At 37.2% G+C, this 19,766-nt stretch overlaps 1 protein-coding gene across 1 annotated transcript in view; it reads right to left on the bottom strand.

Moving 5' to 3' along the window:
* The window catches only part of ATP12A (ATPase H+/K+ transporting non-gastric alpha2 subunit), a 534,499-nt gene that overhangs the window by 327,829 nt on the left and 186,904 nt on the right, over nucleotides 1-19,766 (bottom strand). The window lies entirely within an intron of this gene.

A 19,766-nucleotide genomic window follows, 5' to 3' on the forward strand; every position in this document is an offset into this window, starting at 1 on the left:
GTAACACAAACTGGCCAAACAGTAGCTTATTGACCTAGGGCTGTTTTGCTTTATGGTGGACACACACTAGCCAATAGGAGCACATACATCCCTCCCACCATTAACCCGTGTTATTGGCATAAGTCAGAGTAGGTCGTGTCCTCAACCCACTTATCACCATTCAGTGACATTAGTCAACATGATCGAGTCACCTTGACCCATATTTTAGACCATCCTTTCCCTAGTCCTGTCATGGTATGCAGTTAGATCCATGTTCTCCTATCTTGAGGACACTGTGCACCACAGGAGATGCTAAAAGTGGTTGATCTATACAACTCATCCCACTATAGGGCACCATCTAGTGTTTGTGCTGCTGCCCACTACTCTATTCCTGGGTAATTTTGAGATGGAAACATTCATTATGTTTTTGGGAGGTGAAAGGATCTCCAGAGAGACACAGGGAGAACATGCATATTCTATGCAGGCATTGGCTGGAGGTCAGGATTGAACCTTGTACTTTGTGCATGAGAGGCAAAGACCTTAACCATTATGCCACTTTAGGTAAAACCAAGTAAATGTGTGTGATCTGATGGATCCTTGCTCCATCTAGGCAACTGACCATCAGCCTCCCATCTCTACCAGGCTCTCTGCAGATGTAGCAGGAAAATACTGATCCATGGTCACATGTATAAATAAAGTGGGGTTCAAATGGTGAGGTATCAAAGGAGTTACGCTCATCTTTGTGTGACCACTGCAATAGAGAACAGATTTGCTAGGGTGCTAGTTGGTTAAGAAGTACAAACGTAGTCTACTTTTATGACGTTATGCCCTTCTTCATGAAAACCTGGTGCTTGTTGAGCAACTATATGCTCAGGAAGTCTTTGGGTGCATTTTTAAATGGAATTTGTGTCTTTAAGCCCCTGCATCTATTCACGGCACTACTAACCACTACTGCATGATGAGCAGGACCATGGAAATACGAGGATTTTATACAGGCAGATAAAACAAATAAGCTAGCCAACAGCAAACACACATTATTAGGTCCCAAACAGTGATTCCCAGTTGAGAAAATACATGACTACCCTCTATTGCCACTAGAGTGCTGACCAAAGACTTTTATTGTAAAAACACTGTCTGGCCCAAAATACAGAAATTAATAATTTTACAGCTATAAAACTAAACAAAAGTGCAGGAACTCACAATAAACAGCTGTGGGAATAATCCAAGACACTAAAAGTTAGAACAGAGAGCAAGGACACAGGAAATAATGCATGGCTATTAAAGTAGCACTAGTAATTCGCAAGATAAATGTGCAGTTCAGCAATGTGGAGTAAATGTGTTTAGATATGGATGAGATTTGGATTCAGCACAACAGTCGAATGCAGCGGTAAAGGCAGTAATTCTTAAATGCAGTTATAAAGTGCAAAAACTCTGTAAAAATGCACAAATGTAACAGCAGCTTTTGTAAAGTAAGACACCAAATAAAATTATTTTAGTAGAGTGTATGAAAATCTGGAATGCACATGGGATAGGAAAAGATGTAATGCCATAAGATAAAAATCCTAGCAAATAAAATTAGATTCAGTTATTGATGGCGGGAAGTGCTTTATATATAGAAACTCTTTTTGGCATGCCTATCTTATCACAAGCAATTTGCTAGATGTATTCTGGGTAAGTAATATGAAGATGGCTCTATGTTAATTAGGGTAAGTAGAACAACACCAATTATGCTGCTTTACATAAGTGTTCATTTATTTTGGAATTTATAATTAGTGCAGTGAGAGCAGGGTAGAAGTTTTGGTTTCACTTTATCTTCAGATGGGGTAAGTTTGTTTCATTTTTTTCTTTTTTGTGGTCTTTTCTTAAGCTTAGTTTGTTAACTTTTGAATGAATTATTTATTGTACACTTGTTTCTAAGATTTCATTTCAAAGTTGCTGACTTGCTTTGCAGCTATTTACAAATGTGTAGCAATTAATGTTTAAAACAGCTTGTAGCTTACAGCCTGAAGTCATGCTTAGTAGTTAATTATTCTCTGGTTTTTGGTCTGCAGGTTTGTCAGATTTGTTTTCTAACTTAAAATTAGACTACATATGGAAGTGTAAGGCATATTACTTTAGCCTACTATCTTTCCATTTTTTTTGGTGGACTACATCTATTATTGTTTTCCGCTAACTGACTATTGAAGTGATGGTTTAAAGTAAAAGATAAACCTTATTGTATTTTTCTAGAGCAGAGACTATACATTGGCCTTTTTCTTTGTGCTTACTAAAACTGATCTCTTTTTTTTATTTTCATTTTTAAGTTTCTGTTGAGAGGCACAGGGAAGAAAAATATTTTATGTGTATATCAGGTATTTGAACAGAGTTTCATTTCAATTGATTGTTCTTACAGGTTTGTGATTTTGCTTCAGCACTAAAATTGCTGGTCAGATCTGTAGCAAGGGTGGTGCAAAGGGCAAGGAACAAGCTGCTACAGGTCTCAGTTGGCACTGTGGACAGGTTACTGACTAGTCTCTGCAAGCAGTCTATGCAATAATTTCAGCAGCCAGAGTTGCATTCATGGCTATCTGTACTACAGTTCTGTAATGATCAGCAATGCATAAGAACTGCCAATCAGTCCTTGACTTGCAAGCCTACAGTGAATATTGGAAATCAAATGTTTCTAGCACTGCATGCAGACTTGCAAGTCAAGGACTGATCAGTAGCTCTTCTACAGTGCCATTCAATTCATTCTGAAATGTGTAGCAAGGTGCTATTGTGTTTGTATATAATAGCTCTTTGCTCTTTGGGTATGCAGGCCATTTTTTTTTATCCTCAGCTTTGGAGAACAGATTATTTTGATTCCCACATGGTCTCAGTGAGGAGTTCCAGATGGAGTCTTAGCTGGGGATGTCAGTTGACACAGCTGCATCTCTGCTGGTGGTGAATACAATCTAATTGTCTTTAGATAAGGTAGATTAATTGGGTCTATATCATATATTCGAAATTCCAAAATATCGAACACCATAAGCTCGAACTTGGAATTTTGGATAACATCGAACACTCAGAATAGCGATTTTTTTTCCCATGGAAAAAATGTGCTGTTCCGAAAAACATACACACAACACAAGCACACCAAAATAAATAAACCACACACATATACTTAACAAAATCCTACTTCTAACCCTACACTAAACCGTACATACATTCCTATCTATCCACTAACCTTAACCCGCACCCTAACCCTAAGGTCCGTAACTATCGCACACTTACCATACGAAACTATACACAAACAAACTAATTAAAACACACACATACACTTAACAAAACCCTACTTTTAACCCTACACTAAACCATACATACATTCCTATCTATCCACTTACCTTAACCCACACCCTAACCCTAAGGTCCATAACTATCGCACCACAGTGGAGGAAATAGCGAAGCCAAGGAACGGCTCACCGAAATCTTGCCCTAGGTAAGAATTTGATGTTTTGGGGCTTTGCTATTTTCATCCTTCGATGTAGTTGGTTCAGTATTATAACATTTGAAGTTTTGCAACTTCAGTGTTATAATATAGACCCGATTAATTGATGCATGTGCATCTGTTACTTTTTATTTCCTACCAATTTGTTACCTCTCTGGAATTTTCCTACAGGTCACACTGAGTTTCATTTGAGTTAAGAAGGGCCCCTTATCTACACACTTCAAAAAACTATATCTGAAGAAATAAAAAGGGTGGGTTCCAAGAATGGGATATCATGAGGACAAAAGGGCAGGTGATAACATGATATGTGATGCTCTCAGAATGATGGGCAGCTGTTTTGTTCAGGGAGCTTTGGTGTGGCAGTGGATGTGAGGGTTACACAAGAATGGTGGGACTTCAGGAGAGATTATAGGAGCAAGAGGGTAGCAAACAGGTTAGATATATAGAAAAAAGCATAGAGTGGGATTTGATAATCTGGAACAGGAGTCTGGGAGATGGGGTAGGGAAAGAAAGTGGGGGAAAGGCAGAGGGCAAGAGAGCATGGGTAAAGGATGTCAAAGGGGTCAAGCAAGTGGTGTGACACACAATAAGATGAAAGGAAAAAGTGGGAAATGCAGCTATGAAAGTGGGTACAAAGACAAGAAATTCAAAGTTGAGGGACATGTGCACGAAGCATTGACAAGTGATATAGAAAAGGCATAACCTGAAGTGGTCTCTCAACAGTTAATACAATGAGATGAGCAAATAGGAAGTGGGCATGAAGGGACAGAAGATGAAGGAGCCAAAGAACTTGTAAAAGAGTGCAAGATGGATAAGAAAGGGATTTGATACATAATACGCAGAGAAGCAACTTGAAGAGATAGTGAATGAGTTGGGTGTAGCAGAACTAAAGGATACATTTTGCAGATAGGAGGTGTAGCTGCATGAAGCTGTAAATGTAGAAGGAGTAGGTATGAGCCAGAATGGGAAGAAAAGGAAGTTTTAGTGATTAAAGACTCAATCAAGGGTTGAGATCTTTGGAAAGGGAGATAGGAAACACTGGACTGTAGTAATCAAGGCTCAGACTTTTGAAAACACATGAGGATGAGACAAAGGTGGCCAATGAGAGAGGAATGGATGGACATAGTGATACAGCAGGTAGGCAAAAAATGATGTACCACAGAAGGCAGCAGAGGTTGCAGTAAACATGGTCAGTGCAGTGGAAGAGTGATGCCTGGCTAGAGGGATGGAGACACCATTCTCAGAAATGTTACCTGTGGCAGGATTTGAGTGTGTAATGAAAGACAGCAGTAGTAAACAAATACTATAGCACTAGCAGTTTGTTAAAACTTTTAGTGCATTTGTTCTCCAATGACAAAAATTTCATCAGAATGAAAGAGCTAAATCTTATAATAAAACACTTTTGCTGTCATGTTTTGACATTTTTTGAAGTTTTTAACATCTAGTACTTGCACACACTTCGTTTTTCATGCAAGGAAGCAGAACTTGGGACCTTTAGGATGATGGGCAAATCACAGTAGACAAATCATCTTTGTCTAAAAGAGATACCAGAGCTCAGAGCCTGGTCAGAAGGGTACATCCCAATGACTGCATGTTTATGCTAAGTGGAAGGGGATGGGCATATCCCTGATATGGAACATGTGATAGCTACCCAGGAAACAGAAAGCAGAATAAAAGGGACACCTTACATAGCAGGATGATAAACAAGAGTGACTCAAACGATGTCTGCATGGTCTTTAGAGGCATTTGTCTCCCTGTCTTTACCTCGAGTGATGAAATTCCCGTCTTACTATTTGGAGTATGAGCACCCATATTGTGCATCAAAATAACTGGTAAATGAGAAACCCAGTTATTTCCCTTTTCCCTGTGCATTTTCCTTAGTCTCTCCTTAATTGTGTGATTCATTCTTTTCACCATCCCATTGGATTGTGGATGATAGAGAACATGAAACCTTTGCTAAATGCCTAAAAGATCACATTAATGTTTTATTAACAAACTGTTAGAAGATCATATAGCTCCTTTAATGTTTTATTAACAAACTGTTAGATCACATAGCTCCTTTAATGTTTTATTAACAAACTGTTAGAAGATCACATAGCTCCTTAGGTTCATAGGTTCATAGGTAGATATTAGGGTATCGGCCCTGGGGCCTATATAAGCCTAGCCAAAAAAGTTCCCTGGCTTTCGCCATCAAAGAAAGTTATTTTCCTGCGCCCCTGCTTAGCAGAGCCACAGAAGTGATCCCTGGGGTGAATTTCCTCTTTCCCATCCAATTGTTGAGATTTTTCTTAAAGAGAGCTAATGAGGAGCTTTGCTTGACATGAATGGTTAGTCTGTTCCAGAGCATGGGAAGTCTCAGGGACAGGAATGTATCCCTCCAGCATGATCTGTTTATTGTGGTGGCAAGGTTTAGGTCCCTGGAGTGTGTGGCTCAGAGGGATTGGGGTTTCTTTAAGTGTAGCATGTCCAACAGATCTGGGTTTGACATGGCTTTCTATGTTAGGCAGAGGTCGCCTCTGAGTAGGCGATAAGCAATGGAGTAGATCTGTTTGAGGCTGGTAATCCTCTTAGTGAGGTATTGCTATGGCCTTTCTAGTTGTTGTAGATGTCTTGAGAGGTACATGCCAAAGGGGGTGTTGTATTCTATAACGGGCCTGATGAGGGATGAGTAGAGACGAACAATGACCTCTTTTTTTCTGGAGGTGAACCCCTTTGTGATGAGGTGTGCCACGTAGAAGGATTTCCTGACTACTGTGGCAATGTGATTATCAAAGGAGAGACTACTGTCCACCTGTGTCCCAAGGTTTCTTATCACACTTTTGGTGTTTAGTAGGCTGCTGCCTATGTGGTAATTTATGGGAATGGTGTTTTTCCCAAAGGGGATGACAATGCACTTCTTGGCATTGAGCTTGAGGCCATGACTTTGACACCAAGCATCAGTCTCAGTGAGGCCCCTTTGTAGAATGTCCACATCATTAGGCAATTCTATTATGGCACCTAGTTTGCAGTCATCTGCGAACTTCATTAGCCAAAGACCTGCTGTATTAGAAGTAGATGTCAAACAGGAGAGAACCCAGGACTGAGCCCTGTGGTACTCCACTTGTCACTGGTCTGAAGTTGGATTTGGAGTCGGCTACTTTCACTGTGTGGGTTCTGTCAGTGTGCCAGTTGGCTACCCATCTTGTGACATAGGGATTTATGCCCAGTCTAGTGCGTTTATTAATAATTCCAGAGTGCAGGATGGTGTCAAAAGCCTTGGCGAGGTCAAGATAGACTGTGTGCACCACCTTACCCTCGTCCACAGCTCTGGTGACTGCTTCAAAGAAGTCAATCAGGTTTAGTAGACATGACCTACCTTTACAAACCCAAATTGAGTGGGGGTCTAGAGTTTGGAGGTTACCTATGCCCTTGTTTATCCTTTAATGTTTTACTAACAAACTGTTAGAAGATCACATAGCTCCTTTAATGTTTTATTAACAAACTATTAGAAGATCACATAGCTCCTTTTGTTGTCTGACTTTGTAACTCTTGGCCAACTCCAGTGTACAAAATTGTTTTCCCAAAGCACTTCTGCTGTAGCTTTAGCTATTGTAGTCTTGGATGGAATAGCTTCCACCCATTTTGAAAAATACATCTACTACAACTAATAGATATCTGTAACCCCCCATGGCTGCCGGCAATGGTCCTGCATAATCAATTTTAATGGCATACTATGGGCCGTCTGCTGCTGAACTCTATGTATCTGTGGTTTTCTTGTTGTGGAATTTGTTTGGCACAACTTTTTCTAGCTTTGGGTGCCGGTGTTTTTCCTTTACCACCTTCCATGGCTTTTCTTTTCCTATGTGCCCCGATAGTTGGTGATTGAACCTTACAAGCTGTTTTGCCAAAGCATAAGGGACATAAGGTAACTCTGCTCCCTTTAAGGTTGGGTATACATAATATTGCCTTGTTACTGTACCAGTCAGCTTGCACTGTTTTAATTCCTCTTGAATTCCATTTCCTTTTTGTACCTCACTCAAATCTACCTGTAGTGCATCATATTCTGCTACCCTTTCATTTATTGCTACCTCTGAGACCTGTAGCTTGCCCTCTGTCTCCTCCTGATAAAGTGGGTAATCCGTTTCTGCTGCTTGTTTGGCTTTTGCATCTGTGAAAGCATTACCCTGCACATCCACATTGTTTTGTTTTTGATGCACTTTTACTTATAAAATGCTGAACTGCCCCTGCAGATTATGTTTTTGTATGATGTCCCATATATGTTAAAAACTTAAGCGTGCTTTAAAAGGTTTTCCTGCACTATCAACAAATCCTCTTCTAGCCCATATGGCCACGTGTAAGCTTAACGAGTTTACCACATATGCACTTTCACTATCAATATTAACTGGCTTATAGTGCTGCAGTACAGATTTTACAGCTTCTAACTCAGCTCTTTGAGCCAACATGTGACTTGATAATTTAATGAGTACTTCTCCATGCCCCTTCTTTGGTTCTGTAACTGTGAAACCTATATGATGTTTTCCATTTTTATAGAATCTCACCCCTTCTACATAGACAGTGTGTATTCTGGAATCAAACTCAGGCCTTAGAGGAGACCTTTCTGGTATGTAATACTTTCCATGCAATTGTGTTCTTTTCCTACATAATTTACTAGCTTTGACAGAAAATATTTGTCTGCCACTTCAATGTGAATCTTTCATATTGAGTGTGGTTAGCCATTTTGAAAATACCATTTGACTCACCCCTTCCTTTATTTTTTCCATTTCTGTCTTATACAGTACAGTTTTAACTGACTGAAGTGGGGGTTGAGCTATCACACTTGAAAACATTGTCAAATATTCAGTTTGCTTAATACCCCAGTAAATTGCCAGCAGTTGCTGTATGTAGGGACAATATCCCCTTTCCACTGATGTAAGTTTCCTAATACAAAATGTAACTGGTCTTAATTTCTGCTCCATTCCCAAAGACTTCCCTAATGGCCACACCTATAGTAAAACTACAGATATGCTTTCAGGACCTATTGCTACTTGCAAGAAACAAAGTAACCTTGCTATTTGGAGCTATCAACTCTGTAGCCTGTGCTAACTTTTGCTTCAACAATTTGAAAGCCTCTTCCGCTATGGACCCCCTTGCAACATTACGGATGTTTTTTGTTCTGTTAAAGTCCTGTACAATGGTGCTGCCACTGCTGCATAATCCTCAATAAATTCTGTGCTGCAATTCATCAGTCCTATAAATTTGTATAAATCCTGCCACTATCAAAGGCATTGGTAAGCCTAATATTCCTTTTACCCTCTCTTTAAAAGACATCCTGCCTATAGGTGTTATTATAGTTCCCAAAAATGTCAACTTCTTGCCTCATGAGCTGTATTTTTGACTTATTTACTTTGATACCTGCTTCTTGTAGCATCCATAGCAATTTCTTTAAATGCCTGTAATGCTCCCTGTTTCCAACTGTATCAAAATTGCGTCAATGTAATGAATTACATTATCTGGCAGCTTTAGTTTTTGCAACACCTTTCCCAGGAATTGATGAAAAATCGCTGGCTATTTTGAAACCCTTGAGGTAGCCATGTCGTCACATACTATTGATTTTCAAAGGTCAGTGCAAACTTTTGCCTCTCCTTTTCTTACAGTGGAACAGCAAAAAAAAAATTGTTAAATCAATAACTGAAAAACACTTATTAGTGGGTTTAATTCTTGCTGATACTCCCAAAATGCAGGAAATGCAGAGCAAGGCAGCACATAAACTCTTCTCCTTCAATAAAACAGAAACCTTATTTTTTAAAACAAATAAGCGCTTTCATTTCAAATTTGCTTTAAAAGAGACTTCATCAGAAACAATAAGTTACCAGCACAACTACATTTTAAATACAAGTGAATAGTGACTTCATTTCCTCCTGCTAGTCAGGAACTGAAATATTAAAGTGGCAGCACATCAAAACACTCATAGCATATGTCAATAATTAAATAGTTATACAGAGGGACCCTAATAGTACACAGAACAAATAATTAAACCTTCTCATACTAAATATTAATACTATCCAAATTTTAAATAAGTTAGAATAAAAATTAATAAATAACAGTCCTATATAGCATAAAAGAACTATCAAGGCATACAATGAATTCCTAGAGTGAATCCATAGAATAAATAACTGTATATAAAACCTTAACATGTAACTTTATAAGTATATAATAAATATATATTTAAAATTAATTTTATAAAATATGTATGTAAAATATATGCAAAATTAATTTAGTAGCATCTATCAAGTGCCTTTATTTTTAATAAACTACTAATAGACACATTAGCATTCAAGCCTGGCCAGTATAATGAATTCATTATATTGGAAATAATATTAAATAAATTGGAATTTAATTAATAATGACAGCGACATGAGAGAATCTTAGGACATGCACCCATCTGCGTATATAGGAAGGGACATTCTTTGAAGAATTTATTTGAACATAAGAATAATAAACAATACAAGGGCCACATGCATAAATGTGGGATGTGTAAATTCTGTAGGAACATTCTAGAAACTAATAATTTAGAAATTAATGGGGTGAATATTAGGTTCAAAGAAAAATGTTGCTGTACAGCAGAATGAGTGGTATACTGTGCACTCTGCTCGAACTGCCCTTGTTTTTATGTGGGCAAAACAGAGTGCAAATTGAAGAGTAGAATTGGGGAACACTTGAGGAACATTCGAGACAGATATGGATGTAATGCCCTAGCTAAACACATTATGTCATATCATAAGCATTGTTTTAAATTTATTGTGTTGGATACTATAAAACTAATTGAACGTGGGATGGCCTGGCCATATTTATTAGAGAAGCTGGAACTTTCCTGGCAGCTTCGTCTGAATTCATTATACTGGGCAGGCTTGAATGATAATGTGTCTATTAGTAGTTTATTAAAAATAAAGGCACTTGATAGACGCTAGTAGATTAATTTTGCATATATTTTACATACATATGTTATAAAATTAATTTTAAATATATATTTATTATATACTTATAAAGTTACATGTTAAGGTTTTATATACAGTTATTTATTCTATGGATTCACTCTAGGAATTCATTGTATGCCTTGATAGTTCTTTTATGCTATATAGGACTGTTATTTATTAATTTTTATTCTAACTTATTTAAAATTTGGATAGTATTAATATTTAGTATGAGAAGGTTTAATTATTTGTTCTGTGTACTATTAGGGTCCCTCTGTATAACTATTTAATTATTGACATATGCTATGAGTGTTTCGATGTGCTGCCACTTTAATATTTCAGTTCCTGACTAGCAGAAGGAAATGAAGTCACTGTTCACTTGTATTTAAAATGTAGTTGTGCTGGTAACTTATTGTTTCTGATGAAGTCTCTTTTAAAGCAAATTTGAGATGAAAGCGCTTATTTGTTTTTAAAAAATAAAGTTTCCGTTTTATTGAAGGAGACGAGTTTCTGTGCTGCCTTGCTCTGCATTTCCTGCATTTTGAGAGTATTGGTTTACTGGCTTTTGGGTTCGTTTTGGATGTTTTAATTCTTGCTAACACTTCTGGAACCCCAGGTTTCCAATGAACCCTTGTAATTGTGCAATCATTTAACTTCCTAAGATCCAGGACAAGTGTGTAGCTGCCATCCTCCTTTAACATTGGCCATACAGGAGAATTTGTTGGACTATGTCCCTTTTTAATAATTCTTAACTGGTCACCCTTGAATGTCCTTCCTCATGTCATTTTGAGCCTGTATTGGAATTGGATACTGTTTTTGGAAAGGCAGAATAAAATCATTTGGACTACCCAGCACTGTGGCATCCTTTAGCTTACCACAATTTGTTTTGGATTTTGCACGTAAATCCTGAAAAGTGTTTTCCAACTTTCCCCATTTTTTGTTTTAATCATCTGACATTTCCATCTCAATTCTTTCCTTTTTGTCTATTTGATCTACTTCTATAACTATACAATGTGCATATTCAATCTCCTCTGGTCTCTTCACTGTTCTCCATAGAAATCTTCCACTATTCCCAGATTTGATAATATATCCATTCCTAAAATAGTTGTACCATAGCTAGGATGCAACAAAAAGGTTGCCTTGAGTGGTTCTCCATCCTCTTCAAATCTAATTTCAGTTGGTTGACTACTGACAGCTACTATAGAGTTTCCATTGAATCCCAAAATAACTGTTTTATTTTGATGATTTATTTTCAGTCTTCTATTTTTTACTGAGACTGATGCTCCTGTATCTACCAGAGCATTTTGTCACAGTATCCCCTCTACCCATAGGGTGACCAGTGGTCTCCTATCACCACCCAGAGTAAAAGAGACTAACCAGGTGATGTAGGTAGTGGGACACAGCCCTATTCTGAGTCTGACATCAAATGTGCCCTTGTGCCTCATCATTACTGGCAACATATACAATTCTATTTATTTCTCTTGAAATATTTTCTGCCTTTTTGCTTTCCAGGTTATATAGAGGATCCCTTACCACATAGTCTGCTGCGGATACATTCCCTCTGCTATCTCTTTGTGATTTTCTATAACTTTTCCTGTTGGGATTATAGTAATGATTCTGATTCTCCTCTGTATACTGTACTGTTGGATATACCCCCTTTTCTATTTGCTTACTCTTCTATTTTTTTATAATGTTGGCAATCCTGTTTTACATGTCCTATCTTCTTACGGAAAAAAGCAAACTACTTCATCTGCCTAGGCCATCCCTTCCTACCTGAGAAGGGTCAGATGCTGTTCTTTCTCCTTTTTGGGCATCATTCCACCTTATTCCTCTTTCTCACCCCACTACATATACCTCACTCCGCTCTTCCTCATCTTGCTTAATACAAAAAAATGTTTTGCACTGCATACTGCTTGCCATCCATTTTCTGTCCTTCATCAATCTAGCCACCACTGCTTCCAGTGATTTGGAGCCTTCCTCATGAATATACTTAATATTACCTGGTACTCCCTTAACCCATTCTAGAAAATGGCGAATTAGTGCTTTTGGACTGCTTCATCTTCCATCTCCTGATCCAGTTTGTCATGCTCTATCTGATAAGCCATTTTAAAATGTTCTGCTTGCCCCATCAGTCTATCCGATATAGTTATAATAAAATTATCCAGTAACTTGGTTGTTAATGGTTGTCTCTGTATATATGCCAGTAAAACTCATCTCATTCTCTGAATAGGTGTAGATACATCAAACCGTTTTGTCTGTATATATTTAGCAAAACATGTAGGGATGAAAACCCGGAAACATTTTTCCAAATGCTCTGACCAGTCTGTACCACCCATATGTGTAACCCATTCTTCAAAAGCCACCATGTTGTAGAAAATGTCCCTTTTTGTCATTCCACTGTGAGATTACCTGTAGTAACCTTGTCTGTTGATATAAATCAGTCAATGTATTTACTAAATGTATGTCTTCTGATTTAATGTGAGGTGTACTTCTAAGTTGTACCTGGAATTCCTGCATTTGTTGCAGTAACTTTGCATTAACTCTATTGCAGTTCTCTTTATCCCTAACTGCCCATACTCTAAACCTTCTCTCCATCCTAATGTCATCCTCTGTCATTTTTAACTCTGCTTTTATGGCAGTGATTTCATCCTCCCCTTCCTGTATTCTTTCCTGCAAAGATTTTAATGCAGTTTGTAAAGTAGTTAGAAGAAAACGTGTAGCCTCAGTGTCCTGCCTGAGCTCTGCATCGTATGTCTGCAATTTTTCCTTAAAGCTTTGTGTTAGCTTATTTAACTTTACTACTGTATCACTTGTTTTCCCTTCAGCTTTAGCTGCCTCTGACCATTCCAACAATACTGTTCAAATAAAGGAGTTAGAATTGGAGCCTGAAAATAATTATATTGTGTGTTATATTCCTGAAAATCTCTCAGTGGTTTAATTACTGGTATCACTAAAACTGCAGCATCTAGTTGTGTTTTTGGTAACTGCATGTTACCCTGACATTTCTGACAGATAATCTTAAGTATAGCAACACATTCCTGACAGTACTACATAGTGGTACTGTTACACTTTACACATGTAGGCAGCAATTTTGATTTTTGTACATTCTGGTCAAAACCTATGTACAAGACACGCAAAGTCAACTTTACTGTGTTTAAAAAAATCTGCATTTTACTCAATTTATATCATACCATTTCATTACAAAATCCTATACATCTTTATAACTTAACATCTATAATGACTACATGTGGGCACTTTACACTTAAGTCTCTAACGGCATCCATTCGTGACAGAAAAAAGCTCACTGCGAGCTGTTAACACTCACTAGGTGATCAAGCTGAAGACTGACAAATCCTAACAAAAGTCTTTGTTCGTCAGATAATTCAGTGATGTTGATGATTAGTTGCTTCAAACAAAGTCTCTTTCACCCTTTTCGTCTGGAAAAACTATGAACCGGCACTACTTTGAACAATATGTCGAACTGGATGTTGGGCATCAATGTTTAAAATGTACAAGTATTTTAAAGATTTACTGTAGACTTTGAAACTTTGCAAGTAAGTATTTTGAAACTGGTCTGGCTCACCATTGTTAAAGCAGCGAGCAGCAGAACAGAAAGAGACTTACACCGTCTAAGTTCAAGTCAATATTAAGCTACAAATAAGTATTAACTGACTTACTTTAAAATGCTCTCTGTCAAGACTTAATTATGTTTTACAACAAAAATGCTTTAGAGTCTCTTATTGTAAGACAACTGTTGGGCCGATGCCCTTGCCCAAATGCCCAAGTGGCAACCTGCCTTCCATCTCCTGCTTCTGCCGATGAAGTTTCGTCAGAAAATCTCTACTCTTTTCTTCTGTCAGTCTCTTCACTAATTTATAGAGCAGTGTCCAGATTCTGGAACTCTCGCAGCAGCACTATGCTGCCCATGAAGAAAAGTGTAGAGCAGTGTAAACAGTCTGGAAAGGTAAGCCTATGTTGTCCACATTCTGGAACCCTTGCAGCAGTACTATGATGCCCATGAAGAAAAGTGTATGGATGCAAGAATCTATATCACTATGCCCAACATGCATTATACTAACACTTCACACTTTACATTTTATATATATATATATATATATATATATATATATATATATATATATAATTTCACTTCAGAATCTTGAACTACTGAAATATCGAATTTCAGTAGCTTGAGACTGAAGTGTCGTAAATGCACTTGCGCAAAAGTGCAGAATCCCGAATGCGGAAATGCCAAATGCAGAAATGTTGAATCCACAGTTGTGGAGGCACATGCATGCTGTGGGATTCCCTGTGTTCGTGATGTGCTGTATGGTATGTGGATGTTGCTGGAGATTCAGGTAAGTGATGTTTTACTAGGGGTTTTCGGCAGGGATTTTAGTGTGTGTGGATGTGTTTGGAGTTTTGAGGTGTGGGTTAGGGTAGGTAGGTAAGATTGTGACTGTGCAAGTGTTGAGAGTGGTGGTATGGGATGTGTGTTTGTGCAAGGGGAGTGTAGAATGTGTAGTGGTGGTTTTTGTTTGTAGTGTGACCACAGAGTTAGTATTTATAAGTAGCAGGGGTGTGGGGGCACCCCCCCACATGGGAGGTGCAGGGGTGCTTGCCTCCCTGCTTATCCACATGTGTGTTTGTGTGTGTTTTGTTGGTTTGTAGTGTAGGGAGGAAGGTGTATGTGTGCTTGTTTGTGTGTGGAGTATGTATGAGGGCAGTTGCGATTTTGAATTTTGTGCTTTTGGGGTTTCGGGTTTTTCAGTGTTCGGCTTTACAGTCTCAAGATACTGAATTTCGATATTTCAGTATTTCGGGATTGTAAAGTGAAACTATATATATATATATATATATATATATATATATATATATATATATATATATATATATATAATCAATCTGCTTACATATAACAGTTTACTCTAACACTAAGTAACAAGAAGGGAAGCCCGCAAGAGAGGAGAGTGTATATTTTTGGCATCCCAGAAACATGCTTGGAATGGATCCCCTAGAAGCAGAGTGAGGGAGGAGGAACAAGCAGAATGCTGGAACATTTTCTCTGAGGGCAGATTCCAAAAATAAGGATATGTTTCTACTTAATAGTCAGGCAACACCATGTATACTTTTGTGTATTAATGGAGGTCAAACGAGATAAATATGAGTCTTCTAGAAAGATCTGAGAGGTAAGCCACTAGAAGAAGATGTGGGATAGAGGGAAAATGGTATATCTAGAAAACAGAAGAGAAAGACCACAACAGGCAAGATGAGCATAGTATGGTTGCACAAAATCAGGTCAGAGGTATTTTAGTGATTCATTATAAACAAGAAGGATTGAGGGTAAAGGTGGATGCAGGCAGCAGTAGAGGCTACTATTCCTGGGATATTTGGAAATGCTCCTTAGTGGGAAGGACTGCAAAACTGCTTAATGAAAAGGTATCTGTTGAAGTACTCAAGAAGGTAGGACATGTAGAAAAACATTGAGGGGGTATGAATGGATTGTGGTGAAATATATTTACTGTATTGAAAGGGAAGATAAGGTAGGCTTAACCATCTCATTCTATTATCAGCAAACCATAGTGCAATGCTGTTTCTTCAGTGGTTTCTGTATAATAGGATTTAATGATGGATCTAGCTTATGGGAATATATAGAAATTATGCAGATGTAAATCTAGTTGCATAAAAACATGACCACAAAAGTGGAAGCGAACCTTCTGTAGACAAAAACGACCACTAACCTAATCATTTATTGACAAATAATATAACAACAAGGATCAGTTAAGTACTTTCATCTATAATATCTGGTCTTTCTCAGAATTGATCTTAGAAACACTTCCGGAAGTTTTTCTTTACCTCCAAATGTAAATACACAGGAAGTTGAGTAATGAAATATGTAATCATGATTATTACTTAACCAGCCTTGAACAAAGTATCAAATCTAAAGCATTAAATAAGTCAAAAATACATATGGGCTATAACATATCAGTAGCATATAAAATGAATTGATAGAATTTATTTTATTTATTTTTATTTAACATTTATTTACTCGGAAAGTCCAACTGGGATAGAGGCCATTTTCAGTGGAGGCCTGGGGAGAAACGCTCCAGACGCATGTCTTTGGAATGTAGGAGGAAACCGGAGCACCTGGAGGAAACGCACGTGATTACAGGGTGGACATGCAGATTCCACACAGAAGGCACCCCAGCCGCGAATTGAACCAGTACCTCTTGCTGTGAGGTGACAATGCTAATCGCTGCACCCCTGTGCCACCCAGTGAATGATAATCATGTGTGAAAAATAAATAAATGAATAAATATATATATATATATATATATATATATATATATATATATATATATATATCATATTGAATACATAAAACATACTAACATAAGAAACACACATAAAACAGTTAATAAATTCTTTCAAAGTTTAGCTGCTCTCATTTTTAACAAAGGAACTATTGACACAGTCCCATTTATCTCAGGAGGATTATGGACATTTAGTCAAAATTTGTCATAATAATTCCTTATATTCCAAACAGTTTTTCCCAAGTGCCCCTCCAGGATCACAAGCCACAATCTGTGAAATACGAAACACAAATTTCTTAAAGTTGTGACAAACCAAAGAGTGTCAGTCATTAGATTGTTTAACATCATATATGCTCCTTCTGAGAGGTTGCTCGGTTTGTGCACATAAAAAGCAGGGAAAGTTGTACATTTGGCTAAATACACCACACTCTTAGTAAAACAATTACCATTCTAAAAGAGCACCTTACTGTTTGTATAGTTGTCTAAAATACATTTTCAGTTTCAATAATATAATTACACTGCCCACAAGTACCACATTTATGAGTGCTACTTATTTAAAATATTGTGACCATAATTCCTTCCTTCCTTTCTGTTCAAAAATGTTTGAAATTATTACAAATATTAAATACAAAATGTGGTCTTTCTCATTGGCTCTAAATATTTTCCAATTTAAATTAATAATCTCTCTCATTTTGTTAGAATTGTAACTATATGCCAGAACCATAGCAGTGGTGAAACAGTTTTTAGAGTTGGTACATTTGAATAAATGATTTAAATCATCACTGGATTAATCTAAAACAGGGAAATACCTTGAGTGAGTGGTCAATAATGTAATGAAAGGTATCGTTAATTAATTTAACTGGCTAGCCTCTCTTCAGCAACATATTCTTAAGGATATTTAGTTCCTCCAGAAACATAGATTCTTTAGAAATCATCCAAGAATGTCTAACAGCTTGTCCTTTGACAAGACTAAACATTTGATGGCAAGGGTGGGCACTTTTAAAATTAAGATAAGAATTACTAAAAGCTGATTTCCTTTATACGGTGGAAGAAAACCTCCATTCAACTTAAAAATCATAACATCTAAATAATGAATAGCTTGTTTATTAATAGAGTAAGTGAAACATAAAAAAGACGTTGAATCATTAATATAAGTAATAACATTCTGAGTCTCTTGCTTGGTACTAGCTTATAAGATAGAAATGTCATCTAGATAATGCAGATATAGTTTGCAGTAAGAAATAAAAAGTGGTTAGAAAAAATGAACTTGTCTTCACATGACTTCATCACAAGGTTAGCAAAAATGGGGGCACAGACTGCCCCCATGGCAACACCCTTAACTTGTCTATATACTTCCCCCTCAAAATAAATAAAATTGTTGTCCAAAATGACAGACATAAAATTCTCCACCAAACAAATTTCATTATCGGTTAAAAAATGCAGATTGACAATTAAATCATGAAAAATTGGGGTATGGAACTTAACAAATACTTTTTTGAATGCAGAAACCAGAGGGTGCAAAGGGAGGTTAAAGTAATTCTTTTTTGAAAATTTTTAACACAGTGCACTTGTGAAAGATTGTCAAAACAAAATATTAAAATTTAGTTTCTAGTAAATAATCTTAGTTCCCTTAAGGTATCTACCACATCCATAGAACAGGAATGAATGAAAGAGAGACCTCTGGAAAAAAAGAGAAAAAAATGTATGTAAAGTCATATCATAATTGAAAGTTTCATAGCCAAGACAAGTGTTAATTATACCCCTGTGGTTAGTCTGAATAACAGTGTCTAGGTCCCCACTCCCCGTCACTGTGGATGTTTGCGATGATTGGAAGACAGTAGAAGACACTGTGTGTGATCTAAATTGAGGTTCTGAGGTCCCTGATGATTCTACACAGCCCCCTTTTGGAAGCTGGTTCTGCTGGCTAGCCTCTCTGATCTTTGTAAAAAAGGAGAACGTAGGGGAACTTCAACATCACCCTCAATTGGAGCAGAGCCAGAAGCTAGGGCCTCAAATGCATCAGGAGGATTGGTAATAATAAGTGGTAGAATTACCAGGGATTTACAACAATATCAGAATAAAAGTGCTCATTCATCATTTCATAGTTTTGATTTGATTACAAGCACAGATGGAATGTGTCTAATGAGGAATTGGGACATGTTATTGACCCAGTCACTGATCCTTCTCCTGTGGCTTTCTGGAAAGGGAGCAACTCTAGTAGTATTTCCACTTGGTCCTTCATACATACTTTTGCAAAGCACTATAAATTGGATTCTTTTTTCTTGTTTCAGAACAGGCTGTGCTTGATCCATTCTTTAGGGATTCCTGGAATCTTAACCCCTTAACCTCCCCTCCACTTTGGTTTTCAAATTATGGAAACTTACCCAAATAGCTTAGGCTAGTGCAACACTGATCTAATGTTGAATATAGTACAGTTGTGAAAGTAAACTTAGCATAACAGTAGATGCTCTAATACATTTGCTGTAGTAGCAGACCCTCCCTTTTCCCTTTTTTGTATTATATATATATATATATATATATATATATATATATATATATATATATATATATATATATATATATGAGCCTACTACAAGTCCACTTACCCGAAGACAAGTTTATCGAGATGACAATACCAAAATGTTTCATTACAGAACAACCATATTACTGAAGCTGTTTACAGGGTACGTATGTGCTTTGCCAACAGGGTATATTTGCCCTTTTCCCCACTGCTGTGTGATCCTGAAGTTGGTATATTTTAGTAAGGGGGGTGTGGGGGGTCTAGCCTCCCACCTGGGTGGGTTTGACATGCTATGGTGTGTGTTTTCGTTGTTTATTGGCTAAACACATACTTACCTTGTAACATCAGTCGGTAATGTGGACGTTTGGTAATGTAACATTTTGGTTTTGCTGTTTCAGTAAATTCGTTTTTGGGTAAGTGGTCTTTCATTCATTTGAAATAGACCCATATGTATCTATATATATATATATATATATATATATATATATATATATATATATATATATATATATATATATATATATATATATATATAT

The sequence above is a fragment of the Protopterus annectens genome, chromosome 8.part0, assembly GCF_019279795.1.
Source record: "Protopterus annectens isolate FY-2018-M chromosome 8.part0, PAN1.0, whole genome shotgun sequence".
Classification (NCBI taxonomy): Eukaryota; Metazoa; Chordata; order Ceratodontiformes; family Protopteridae; genus Protopterus; species Protopterus annectens.